Source organism: Lolium rigidum, chromosome 1 (genome assembly GCF_022539505.1).
Source record: "Lolium rigidum isolate FL_2022 chromosome 1, APGP_CSIRO_Lrig_0.1, whole genome shotgun sequence".
Classification (NCBI taxonomy): domain Eukaryota; kingdom Viridiplantae; phylum Streptophyta; class Magnoliopsida; order Poales; family Poaceae; genus Lolium; species Lolium rigidum.
Genome location: NC_061508.1, coordinates 44,160,615 through 44,171,729, shown reverse-complemented (window position 1 = coordinate 44,171,729; position 11,115 = coordinate 44,160,615). Strand labels below are relative to the sequence as shown.

General features: G+C 48.6%; 1 pseudogene; it reads right to left on the bottom strand.

The window, feature by feature from the left end:
* Positions 1-8,096: 8,096 nt before the first annotated feature.
* On the bottom strand, positions 8,097-9,559 carry LOC124685266 (annotated as a pseudogene).
* Positions 9,560-11,115: the final 1,556 nt, after the last annotated feature.

The following is an 11,115-nucleotide window of genomic DNA, read 5'->3' as shown; positions in this document are numbered from 1 at the left end:
GGCCTGGGCCCAGGGCGCACGGTGGCCAGCTGGTGCACGTGGGGGGCTTTAGTCGCGGTTGGCCAGGCCAGCCGCGACTAAAGGTGCCCGAAGGCCTTTAGTCGCGGTTGGCCAGGCCAACCGGGACTAAAGCCCCTATATATACCCATCCAGCCATTTGGAGCCAACACTTAGCCATTTGGAGCCATTCTCTTCACAAAACTCACAAGTGAGTGTTAGGTTTGCTTTTGGTTCCTCTTATGCACATAAGGTGTTTGATGAAATGCCCCAAGAGCATGAAACAAACATGATATGAAGTGTTGGAGCCACACTTGAGCTTTCTCATTTATTTTTTCCTCCTCGATCGCGGTTAGCAACTTGAACCTTTGATGTGTCGCCATTGATACAATATGCATGTGTGTGTAGTTCATTGTTTAATTTATATTGTTTGTAGCTAGTTAGTTTAACAAATGCATGATGGTTAATTATATATTTTATATTATAATAATGCAGATGAATCGGCAATGGATGTACGGTAACCGACTCTCCAGGCGAGTTCAGTACGGGTTTGAAAGATTTCCTCGTAGTGGCTAATGCGAACAAGCGAGGGGGTTTTGTTATCTGTCCATGTGTTAAGTGTAAGAATCAGAAGGGTTACTCTTCCTCAAGAGATGTTCACATGCACTGCTTCGGCACGGTTTCATGCCAAGCTATAATTGTTGGACCAAGCATGGAGAAAGAGGGGTTATAATGGAAGAAGATGAAGAAGGGGATGATTTCATCGATGAAAGCTATCTTTCTCATTTCGGTGATACTTTCATGGAGGATGCTTGAAGGTGAAGGGGAAGGTGAAGGGGAAGGTGAAGAAGAGGATCCCGTTGATGATCTTGGTCGGACCATTGCTGATGCACGGAGACGCTGCGAAACTGAAAAGGAGAGGGAGAATTTGGATCGCATGTTAGAGGATCACGAGGAAGGCGCTGTACCCCGGATGCGATGATGGTCCGAAAAAGCTGGGCTGCACATCTGGATTTGCTGAAATGGAAGGCACGAGCAGGTGTAGCTGACTCGGCATTTGAAAACTTGCTGAAAATGTTGAAGAATATGTTTCCAAAGAATAACGAGTTGCCCGCCGATACGTACGAAGCAAAGAAGGTTGTCCGCCCTCTAGGTTTAGAGGTTCCGAAGATACATGCATGCATCAACGAGCTGCATCCTCTACCGCGGTGAATACGAGAATTTGAATGAATGCCCGGTATGCACTGCATTGCGTTATAAGATCGAGGCGATGACCCCGGTGACGATGTTGAGGGCCAGAAACCCAGGAAGAGGGTTCCCGCCAAGGTGATGTGGTATGCTCCTATAATACCACGGTTGAAACGTCCGTTCGGGAACAAAGAGCATGTCAAGTTGTTGCGATGGCACAAAGAGGACCGTAAGTCGGACGGGGAGTTGAGACACCCCGCAGATGGAACGCAATGGAGAAAGATCGACGAGAGAGTTCAAAGATTTTGCAGCTGACGCAAGGAACATAAGATTTGGTCTAAGTACGGATGGCATGAATCCTTTTGGCGAGCAGAGCTCCGGCCATAGCACCTGGCCCGTGACTCTATGCATCTACAACCTTCCTCCTTGGTTGTGCATGAAGCGGAAGTTCATTATGATGCCGAGTGCTCATCCAAGGTCCGAAGCAACCCGGCAACGACATCGATGTGTACCTAAGGCCATTAGTTGATGAGCTTTTACAGCTGTGGGGCAGACCTGGTGTCCGTGTGTGGGATGAGCACAAAGAAGAGGAATTTGACCTACGAGCGTTGCTTTTCGTAACCATCAACGATTGGCCTGCTCTTAGTAACCTTTCGGGACTGTCAAATAAGGGATACAATGCATGCACGCACCGCTTACATGAGACTGAAAGTGTACATTTGCCAAATTGTAAGAAGAACGTGTACCTTGGGCATCGTCGATTTCTTCCGAAAGGTCATCCAGTAAGAAAGAAAGGCAAGCATTACAACGGCAAGGCAGATCACCGGCCGAAGCCTGCGGAACACACTGGTGCTGAGGTATTTGATATGGTCAAGGATTTGAAAGTCATCTTTGGAAAGGGTCTCGGCGGACAATCAGTTCCGAAGGGAGCCGACGGGCACGTAGCCATGTGGAAGAAGAAATCTATATTACGGGAGCTAGAATATTGGAAAGTCCTAGAAGTCCGCTCTCGCAATCGACGTGATGCACGTTACGAAGAATATTTGCGTGAACATCCTAAGATTCTTGGGCGTGTATGGGAAGTCAAATGATACAAAGGAAGCACGGCGGGACCAGCAAAGTTTGAAAGACCACGATGACCGGCATCCGGAACGGTTTCAAGGTCGTGCCGGCTACGCTACGACCAAAGAAGAGAAGGTCATCTTTTTTGAATGCCTGAGCAGGATGAAGGTCCCGTCAGGATTCTCGTCCAATATAAAGGGAATAATAAACATGGCGGAGAAAAAGTTCCAAAACCTGAAGTCTCACGACTGCCACGTGATTATGACGCAATTGCTTCCGATTGCTTTGAGGGGCTCTGCCGGAAAATGTTCGAGTAGCCATTGTGAAGCTATGTGCATTCCTCAATGCAATCTCTCGGAAGGTAATCAATCCAGAAGTTCTACCACGGTTACGAACGATGTCTGATCCAATGTCTTGTCAGTTTCGAGTTGGTGTTCCCGCCATCCTTCTTCAATATTATGACGCACCTCCTGGTTCACCTAGTCGATGAGATTTCCATTCTCGGTCCTGTATTTCTACACAATATGTTCCCCTTCGAGAGGTTCATGGGAATATTAAAGAAATATGTTCGTAACCGTGCTAGGCCAGAAGGAAGCATCGCCAAGGGCTATGGAAATGAGGAGGTAATTGAGTTTTGTGTTGACTTTGTTCCCGACCTTAAGCCGATTGGTCTTCCTCGATCGCGGCACGAGGGAGACTAAGTGGAAAAGGCACGATCGGAAGGAAATCAACGATATGTATGGACGGCCATTCTCTGACTGAAGCACACCACACGGTTCTGACCAATTCCAGCTTGGTGGCTCCGTACTTTGAGAAACACAAGAATATTTTACGCTCGGACAACCCTGGGAAGCCTGAATCCTGGATTAGGAAGGCCCACATGGAGACTTTCGGCAGTTGGTTGAGAAAACATTTAATGTGGCCAAGACACCATCTTCGACTATAACGACTTTCCAAGGGTACGAGATAAATGGGAATACATTTTACACGATCGCCCAAGATAAAAGAGCACCAACCAAAACAGTGGTGTCCGCTTTGATGCAGCAACCGAGAATGGGCAAAAGGTCACATATTATGGTTACATAGAGGAGATATGGGAACTTGACTATGGACCCTCCTTTAGGGTCCCTTTGTTCCGGTGCAAATGGTTCAAGCTAACAGGAGGTGGGGTAAAGGTGGACCAGCAATACGGAATGACAATGGTGGATTTCAACAATCTTGGTTACCTTGACGAACCATTCGTCCTAGCGAAAGATGTCGCTCAGGTTCCTTGAACTATCGAAAAAAATAAGGAAAATGCGGCCAAGAAGGAGTACAATCATAAAATGGGGCCAGGAGGGTATCGCTTTTGGCAGCCTAGGTGGGAGAAGATGGAGAACGAGGCGAGGGCGCGAGGAATCCGTCCAGTGCGGAGGGATGGGACCCAAGGGCCAAAAGCTGGTGGTACGGGCATGGGGGATCGCTGAACCCGGAGACAGGGGAGTGTGTTTACCGGGGCAAAATAATTACACCCACCCAAAAGCTTATTGAGGCAATGAGGGATGCTCAAGAGGGGAGGATCAAGTTCAACGGAGAGAACGACGCCACGACAAAAGCCCTCGGGAATCCCGAACACGGAGGACGTGTACGAGGCATGGGGCACATTCCGTGGAAAATAGGGTTCCCCGGAACGATGACCCGTACGGTTACGAAGCCGTAAGAGAAAGATGGATCGGGAAAAAGATGTTGTGGCGCAGTTGGTATCGGAAATGGATGTGATGAAGAAAACCGTGAGTGTACTAGTAGCCGAAAGAGATGCAGCTCGGGCACAGCATGAAGATCATCCATTGGATCTCGGAAGCCAGCCGCGAAGAAGCAGCGTGGCTTCCACGGAGGCCCCATCGGCTGGTGCACCGACGATCGAGATTACTTGCACCGGAGCCTCGCGGTGGTCGAAGTTACTTGCACCGGAGCCTCCTCGCTACCCCGTGGACGATATAAAGGAGATGAAAGCATGTCATCTCGTATTATCCTATCGGGAACATGTCCATGAAGGTAGCCATCGGCGATGCTTTACCACTGGAGCACTCCACCACAACAACCCCATTCAAGATGGCTATGCTCGTGTCACGGTGGAGGACATAGTCCAAGGGTTTGAGGACCTGGACATTGACATTGCTACACCTGAAGGGGCGACAAGACTTGGAGATGTCAAGCGCCAGTTCATTCTATGGCGGAAGAAGTTTATCAAGTTTCCAGGCGAGGCGCCAACAAGTCCACCCCCCTACGGTGGTGGTGGTGGCGGCGGTGGCGGTGGTGGTGGTGGTGCTTCACCTACACCTCCTTCACGAGGGCCGACGCCGCCCCCAATTCACCTCCGGCGGGTAGCAGCCGCCGCCCCCTAGTCCGCCCCGGGCGGGTAAGCAGACGCCGCCCCCCAATCCACCTCCGGCGAAGAAGCAGAAGCAGCAGTCCTGGATTATTAACCCGGACCCTTACGTACCTAAGAAAACAAAGGTACCGGAGGTATCACTGAAGCCTCTCCCCACGAGGCCTTGGGAAAGTAGTGCCGAGGAAGTCGAGGCGGGCGCGGCTGCTGATTTAGAGAAATGGAAGGCGAGCTGCAAGAAGAAAATAGAGGGCGAGCCCAAGCCAGTATATTCGATGAGCAAAAGAAGTGGGCTAAGTCATTTTTGAACACACCGTCCCAAGCCGCAAAGAATCTGCCCGACGACTATGCACGTGAACTTCGTAGGCAAGCACTCGCGTTCAAGAAGAACCAAGATTTGGCGGAGAAGAAAGCCTTGGAGGAGGCCGAGAAAAAATTAGAAAGGGGAAAGAAGTTGCCCAGCTCGGGGAACAAAGTAAACAATCGATCGCCCCGCTCATAGTGCAAGCCGCCGGTCCGGATGCCCCCGATATCATAGCAGCTGCGGCAGCACATGGATTGACCGTAACGAGTGCCGGAGAACAAGCGGCCGACTTAGGTATCACTCTTCGTGCAACTGTTAGGCCTTGATGAGGCGCCAATGAAGGACGTAGTTTTTACATATGTGAAGAATGGCCCTCTCGTCGAGCCTGCGCGGGAAGAGGATCTACCTCGACAAATGAAAGGTCTCGCTAAATTGGTACAAGAGTTACATAAAACTTAAAAACGCCAAAGACTATATTTATGCGGAAGTTAGAGTTGAGCATCACTTCAAACATTACTATATAACAATTCATCGGAGTGAATTGTTCCAGCTGTTCAATCTGCGCGACCTCGACAAATCTATCATAAGTTGCTACGTTCTGTAAGTGATTTATTAATTTCTACCCCATCTCGTTCATTGCCTGCACTATATATTGTCCTAACTATCTTGTTGTCTACGCTATTATGCAGAATGAAGAAGCTGGAAATGCAAATAAGGAACATCAATGATGTTGGGTTCATTGACCCACACATCGTTAATTCATATGTATTAGAACACCACCCAACCGACGTGGAGGAAGACCTGTTTCGGTTTATTAGAAAACAACAACTCAAAAGTGATATTCTATTTCCTTACCATTTTGGGTGAGTGTTTCTGTCTTGAGCACATTCTCTTTTGTTTACTCTCCAAGCATGGTATGTGGCTAATCGATGAGTTATATATGCATGACTGTGCATGTATCGTGTCCGCAGGTTCCATTGGATTCTGATGGTAATTCAAATTCACACCTCCACAGTTCTCGTCCACGACTCTCTAAATATGGATGCGGCGCTTTGGGCCGACATGAGAAAAATGATGCAAAAGTAATTGTTTTCATTCATTTGCGCTCTATATCGATCGGCCTATTTCGTTCATCATTTCCTAATATCAAGTAACTAATTAATAACTCTCTTGTTCATTTAATTTTCTTTGCCTCGTAGGGTTTGGAGACGGTTCGTAGATGAAAAGGTCGGTGAATTCAAAAAAGAGCTACATTTTAAAAGGGCAGTGCGGACGACTGGGGATATTCAGCCACCGGGGACCAATCTATGTGGATACTATGTTTGTGAGAGGATCCGGAGATACACCAATGAGCGGGACCAGTCGGATGAGCTCAACATCAAGAGGAATAACCTCCGGATGACGCTTAGTCCAGAAGCTCGCTTCCGACCACTTCAGGAGGAACTAGCTGGATGGTTCGCGAGGGAAGTCATCGATCCTACAGGAAAACACTACGTAGAGGACGTAGAACTATACATGCATTAAATTATGTATGGAAACTTGTTCAAACTTGTATATGGTCATCCGATGATATTGAATATATATTGTATATTCCTCTTGAATTCTTTTTGGTTCTAATTTCAAATTTGTTTGAAATTGTACATTCATATGCATGCATATGTAGTACCGTAGAATATGTGAAACTCCTTCAAAATTACAATAAAGCACAAAAGAAATAAAACAATACAAATTAAACAGAAAACAGGTTTAGGGGGGGCAGGTTTAGGGGGGGGGGCCTAAAACCCTAAACCTGCGGCGGCCTTTAGTCGCGGTCGGCCAGAAGAACCTCCACTAAAGGGCCTCCGCCCCGACGGTCGCCTGGCGCTCACGTGGACGGGCCTTTAGTCGCGACCGCGACTAAAGGGGGGGATTTAGTCGCGCTACTTTGGTCGCGGTTGCGCAACCGCGACTAATGGCAGTTGCGAACCGCGACCAAAGGCCCTTTTTCCACCAGTGGCACGTCATCAAAACTAAACAGAAAAGAGGTAATCTGGTCGCGGGAACACATGAACAAAATAGATAGCCGCGCGCCAAATTCAGATCGCTCTGCAAACAGAAACATGGGAGGTTCAAGCGCAGACAGTGATCAAAGGCGATTCTCGAACTGAACAGAGAGGAAATAGCAAATTCATACACAGGCTCCAATTGAACAGTGCAGCAATCAGCATAAATCGCCGATTGCAGACCGGTGCTGAAGAGGTTGCCCACGGCAGCCCAATCGTGCATACACCTAAATCAAGTAAACAGGTAAGCATGTAATTTACACGGAATAGAGTAGAGCATCAGCACAATAGTTTTAACTCCCACGGATGAGTCGACTGAATTTTTCAGAGATGTACTTGCAGACTTGAATAGGTTACAGTATGTTGATGCAACTTATTTTTCCATCTAACTCAATATTTTAGTCTCGCAACCATGTGTCGAATAAACACAAAAGCAACCCAGAAGTCAATTGTATTCAGATTCTTGGTGCCCTTCCATGTAAAATTTTACCTGATTGGTTCGGGATTTGGGGGTGTGTCGATCTTGTTAGGGATGGACTTTTGGTCTCCCATCCAATTTCTCCTCTACAACACCAGTGGGGACAGCTAGCCTCGACGGGCTCCAGCAGCGAGAACGACGACCACCTCCTCGCCGATGCGGTTGGTGGGAGCGGCCAGGAACGGGCCGGCGTCGGAGGAATAGAGGTGGTTCCCCCTAGTCTCGAGGCTCCATAGCTCGTCGGTGGAGCGGCGTCGACAGGATGGGAGGAGTGCTGAAGGTAGAGTAGCACGATAGGATGAACTGATCGCACGGATGGTCGCACCTCGCGGGCAAAGGCAAGCCCCGTCCCAGCTCGTAGTAGTCGATTCCGTAAAAATAATTGCTGATTACAATTATTGTCTATAAATTGGTTGTGACGATTCGGGCATCCCCTGATTGTGGGATTCCACGATTAATACTCCAATTTATTTCCATATCTGGCATCCCAGTGTTAATATTCCTAACATTGATTTTTCAAATTGATTGACGCTTGCCATATATGCTGCAGAGTAGATCACACGGGTGGGAAGAGATCAAACAAATGTTTTGAGCGGTTAGACGGTTAAAATGTCTCCAATCTTTGACATCAAACATTTTTGACGACGTACGAACTCATATATAATAGTAAAGATTACATGAAAAACAACAACCTGGAAATGATACAATGTAAGTGCATATGCACATACATACTACACAAAACACTAGTACCTATTTGATAAAGCAAAGTACATCATAATCGAAATTAAGTGGACAAACTACTCAGTAATTGAGCCATCAAGGAAAGGATAGTCTGTGTAGCCAGCAACGGGATCTTGCGTGTAGAAGGTAGTGCGGTCGTACTCGTTCAAAGGGGCACCTAGCTCGAATCTTTTTGGCAAATCCGGATTAGCCAGAAAGAGCCTCCCATATGCGACGAGGTCAGCATATTCATCAGCGATCACCTTGTTGCCTTCCTCCCGATCATACCCACCGGCGGCAATGAAAGTGCCATTGAATGCTTTCCTAAAAGGTAGTAGGCCGTGAGGTATCTTCCTCCGACCATCCACAATAGCCATCCGAGGTTCAACCATGTGGCAGTAGAGAAACCCTTGGTGCTTGTTCAGTTGTTCCACCATGTACACGCCAAGGGCGTGCGGGTTGGAGTCGTAGCAATCCATGTAATCCACAAATGGGGACAACCTTATGCCTACACGGCCCGCCCCGATCTCACTAACAATGGCGTCAATCACCTCCACGGCAAAGCGGCATCGGTTCTCAAGGCTACCACCGTACTCGTCGGTGCGGTCATTAGAGCTGTCTTTCATGAACTGCTCTAAGAGGTAGCCATGTGCGCCGTGGATCTCCACGCCATCGAAGCCCGCCTCGATGGCGTTCCGAGCGGCGCGCCTAAAGTCATCGACGATCGTGGGAATTTCTTCTATCTGAAGCCGGCGGGGCTTGGAGTACGCTATGCCGGCCTCGGCGTCGGGCGTTATCTGCTTGTCAGTGCTGGAGATTGGTGCCTTTCCGTCTGGCTGAAAATCTGTTTAGGCATTAGATTAACATAAATCAGAGGCAGTAGATTAACATAAATCAGAATTAGTACCACGAATTAACCGTGTAATCAGATAAAATCTTCATGGTGTATGTAGTCAGCAACGACATGGATTTGATATTTACCATTTGTGGATACTCTCCCGACATGCCAGATCTGGCAAAAGAACAGTGCCCCCTTGCGGTGGACCGCGTCGACGATGGGTTTCCAGGCTTCCACCTGCTCCTGCGTCCAGATGCCGGGGGTCTCAGGGTACCCCTTGGCGGTGACGGAGACGTCGGTGGCCTCGGAGATGAGGAGGCCGCCCTGGGTCGCCCGCTGCGAGTAGTAGAGCGCCGCGTGCGGCTGCGGCACGCTGCCGTAGGAGCGGCAGCGCGTGAGCGGCGCCAGCACCACCCGGTGGGAGAGGTCGAAGCGCCCCAGCTTGTGCGCCGTCAGCAGCGGGATCGCCTCCTTGGCCACCATTTTCTCTCGGCTGATTTGCAGGGGAATGGCTAAAGGTTGCTTTGGTTCTTGCTTCTGAGCTCTGTATCTGTTCTGTGTGTCTGTGCTTCAGTCGGGCCGATGGCCTGTCTGAATTTATAGGTGTTGGTGGCCTGGACCTCTCGTGTGGCATGACGCGCCCGCCGTGCGTCTTTTCCTGCTGGCGCGGATTGTCCTCTTCCTTTTGACCAGTCAGTCTGTTTCCATTTCCACCATCTCGTCACCCTCTCCGTCATCCTCTGTGTGAGTCCGCCGACGAAAGCCAGATTCATTGTACTTGGTCATGTATAACGCGTGTTCACTTTGAGCACCAATCGAACGTCTGGTGTGGTTCTCGTCAAGGTACCAGCCGTTTCTGATCGATCGTGATTCACTGATTCGTCAACAGGTATCTTTTAGACACGGGAAACAAGAAACAGGCGATCAGGAGGCGCCTCAAAACCCATCTAGGGTTTCGTCGATCTCGTCGGCGATATTGCTTGTCCACTCCGCCTTTGGTGGCCTTAGGGTCTTGGAGGTGTGGCGGACCGCGGCCTCTCGCTAGCGGGAAGGTTTCAGTTCTTCGTTTAGTTTATTCTCGGTGTCTTCTTTGGGATGGAGAGGCGGCGGTCACTTTCCTGAAGTTAGAATAAAGTCCTTCCCGTCCTATCCTCACTCTGGTGGTGCATGTAGCGTCGTCGGAAGGCGTGGGGAGTTGTGTGTCCGGCGGATCTCCCGTGATTCGGTTGTCTTTCGTGTTCGATTGCGTGGTTTCAAGTCAGTCTCTTCTGATCTACGGTTGTCATCATTGGCGATGGTTGCTGCTCTGGTGCGCTGGTCTTTTGGGGCCTTAGCACGACGACTTCCATTCTGTCTACTACAACAAACTTTACTACGACAAGCTTTGCCTGACTCCGATGATGGAGGGGCGAGGACGGCGGCGCGCCGTCGGCTCGTGCTAGTGTTTGTAGTCGTCGCTAGGTGATTCAGTGAACTATTTGTAATTTCTATTACTTTTAGGTATCTTTGTACTACATTGATGATTATTAATATGTCGGTGAAATTTTCGTAGAAAAAACAGTATCTTTTAGACTTCCACTAAAAAGATTCTTCCTGGCAAAAGAAAAAAGGCAAACCATTCTTTAAAACCAAACTGTCGGTTGCACCAGCCGGCTATGGGAAGAAGACACAGGAAGGATCCTCACGTATAAATTATAATCCGTTGGTGCTACAGCACGTGCTTATAATCCGTTGGTGCTACACCATCCCAACGTCACCGCAAACGTTGGCCTTATTGTAATTTGTCACTCATGTCGCGTTCCACTTGGTATTAGGGTATTTTCAGCTGCCAGATGTAATTCGAAAAGTGTCTGTTTTGTTCCGTCTCGGTCGAGCCACAAACTCTCGCATCAATTGTGTGGTTGGATCGGGTAGTCCAAGGGCCCACGCATATTAAGGGCATGTACAATGGTAGAGAATGCATGCCTTTTCTTACGCCGTCACGTCAGCTAGAGAAGACATTAGATATAAGTCATACAATGCATTATCTCTTACAGTCATCTCTAGCAATTAATATAAAAAAATAAATTTTGGTAGAAAATTTGTTGCTAAGGGAAGACATATGTGATACAATGGAGA